This window comes from Brassica napus, chromosome C6 (genome assembly GCF_020379485.1).
Source record: "Brassica napus cultivar Da-Ae chromosome C6, Da-Ae, whole genome shotgun sequence".
In the NCBI taxonomy this organism is placed as follows: domain Eukaryota; kingdom Viridiplantae; phylum Streptophyta; class Magnoliopsida; order Brassicales; family Brassicaceae; genus Brassica; species Brassica napus.
Window position 1 is genome coordinate 41,046,206 of NC_063449.1, and position 3,071 is coordinate 41,049,276.

Sequence of the window (3,071 nt, forward strand, 5' to 3'; positions counted from 1 at the left end):
TTAAAATACAATTTTACAAATTTAAACTACATTTTAATTTATTTAAAATACAATTTTACAAATTCATAAAGTTAAAATATGAACAAATTAAAATTGCGTCTGCGGCGACCAAACGAACATAACTAAATCTATTTCTTGCGTCTGCGTCAGCGTCAATGTCCTGCGTCTTCAGAATGAACAACAAGTTGCGGCTGCGGCTGAGTCTGCGGCTGCGACTGCGTCTGCAAAACGAACAACAACCAAACGAACAGGCGCAGCCGCAGACACAGCCGCAGCCGCAGCTTTCTGCGGCAACCAAACGAACAGCACTAGTAAAGGTGACGACGGCAAAGATTTCGGAGTGTTTGACGAAGATGAAAATTGAAGTTTTGCTTGAGGTTCAATTAGGCTTTTGTGGGATTTTTGGTCGTGTTCTGGTGAACCGAAGGAGGTTTCATGAAGGTAACCCGCCAGAGCTTCCGGAGGTAGACGAGGTGAGGAGAGCAATAGAGGGGAATTGTTTGAGAAAGTAGATCAATCGAGTCATCAACGCCGACTACACTAAAGTGATCAACGAAATCTCACTACCCGAGTTCAAAATCTCAATCCTCTGGAATTTAGATTCTCCGCCATTTCCGTCTTTTCAATTCGGTAATATCTCTGAAACACGTTTTGGAGTTTGCTCTGTATTATCTAACGCATGTTAAAGTCTCCACCTTTATAACTTTGATGTATAAGAAATGAGTGAAAGGTTGAGCTTTATTGATGGGTTTCTTCAGGTATGGCTGGTGCTATATATGTCAAAGGCGTTGAAGTTACTAAGTACAAAAGCTGAAGTCTTATGGAACTTTCTGTTAAGTCATTGCATCTGTGCTTATTTAAGTTCATAGAAGTGAATAGAACATTGTTTGTATAGGTCTGCTCTGCTGTAAAGTAATCAGAGGAGTGACAATAAGTTCAAAAATTTTCGTTGAGGTTTGAGGAATTTGAACACTCAAGATGAGTTCACTATTTGCTTTGGTGACAAATGAATTCTAATTTTTTTGGTTTACAGCTTGATGATGGTTTGGAGTTCATTTGCTAAGAAGAGGAGATTTGCCATAGAGTTGGAGCTTTCATTAAGGAGATTTTCCAAAGTTAGATTTTTAGGTAATGTATAGATGTGTTAACTCTCTATCTTGCTTTTCATTGCTAGCGGTGATGTTGCGGTTGATTTGTGGTGATTGTTTTATTTGTTGTTCGATAGTGAAGCCGGTTTCTGTGCGTCCAATATTAGAGATTGGTCATGATGCATTGTTGGAGCCTATGACAGTTGTGGATTTGCTAAAAGCTTAGCTAAAATGTAAATAACCATAAAACTCTCTTACTTGATAAGGTTAAGCATTTTTTGTCACTTTCCTCTTACACCTTAAAGCATAGAAATTATTACGTATTTATAAATTTATTTGTATAATTTAGAATAAAAACTCTTAACAATAATATAGATTTTGTTGAATATATAATCAATATAATGATTACTCTATGGTATAAACATATGTGATTACAATGATATTGCAAATACTATAACTTGCAAAACGAACCCTGAACACTACATATACATAACTAGATTTTAATCCACACACTCATAGACCTACTAAACAAACTCTAAACATTAAAATTTCCTCAAACCCTGATCTTCCTTACAAAACAAACTGTAAACAAACCGTAAACAATAAATATATTATCTATACCTAAATATAGTTAACACCAAGATATTTATGTTATACAATAAATATTTAATATTTCTGATATATGGTTTACGAAAACATAATATATATTTTTGATCAAAACGAAAACATAATATATGAAGCATACTTTTGACTATGTAGACTGGAACTAAATATTTTTACACAATCTTTTTAGTAATTTAATAGATCTAAACTTCCAATTTTTCATATAGAAATATCTAAACTTAACAAACAAGGAAAGTTTCAAAATTTTAATTTAAACTTAATGAGTTTAGTTGAAAAATAAATGGGATCAAATCTAGATTTTATTTTATTTTCAAAAATGGCGGATTGTGTACCAAAATTTAAACATTCTTTACATTTTGAAAGCATTTTATAACTGGGAAAAATAAATGGGAGACAAACTAGATTGCGATCTTTAATATTAAAACTCGAATATTGTTTTAATAAAGATTATGGAAACTTAACTAATATGTAGCAAGTTTAAGAATAATATCCCACCAAATTCTCATTAATAAACTAAATATTTCCAACATATATTTTACATAGTAATGTATTTATTTATATATTATCAATGAAATCTGATAAACCTTCATATTTATAAAAATCAAAATACTTTCTGATAAACATTCATAGTTATATATTATCAAAGAAATATGCAACGAATTTTATATAATAACAGTATTGATATATAAAATCTATTATTAAAAATAAGTTTAAATTAATTATTTATCAAATACAAGACAAATTGTATAAACAGATTCAAGTCTTGGCATATAAATTGAGAATTGAAAATCGAATTGAAAATCGAATTGAAATAACATTAAAAAAAAAAAACTAAACCAAAACTGAATCAATGTTCACAAATATCTTAATGGTTCCTATATCGCTGAAACAGAAAAAACAAAACCAAATTAAAACCCAACCGAGAACCAAATGGGTATCCGAATATCTTAAATACAGTTTATATACCGTAAAATATTAATAATCTTTAGTTTTAAAGTTATCAAATATTCTAAAAATACTACTTATGACCGAACAACTCAAAAAATGGATTACCCTATTACTTTTTATCTGATACATTTAAAATTGTCGTAATTTCCCGATAGAATTGAATCACCCAAAAAAAAAATATTCGAAATATTTGAATTTATCAGAGTTATCTGATATTGTATCCAAACAAAATCCAAAATGTAATTTTTACCTGAATTGTTCAAAATTCTCCAAATATGAGATCCGAAAAGCGAAGTGAACTCAAATTTTATCAGGTTCCTAAGGTTATTATCCGAACCAAACCAGAAACCAAAATAACCAAACCGAAACTAAAACCATATTCATAAATAACCAAATGGTTCTTATATCTCT

At 30.3% G+C, this 3,071-nt stretch overlaps 1 long non-coding RNA gene across 1 annotated transcript; it reads left to right on the top strand.

Moving 5' to 3' along the window:
* Nucleotides 1–281: 281 nt before the first annotated feature.
* On the top strand, nucleotides 282–1,506 carry LOC125589021. The gene is made up of 2 exons (XR_007325219.1): nucleotides 282–1,128; nucleotides 1,226–1,506. It is a non-coding gene; the product is annotated as an uncharacterized LOC125589021 (long non-coding RNA).
* The last annotated feature ends 1,565 nt before the right edge of the window (nucleotides 1,507–3,071 follow it).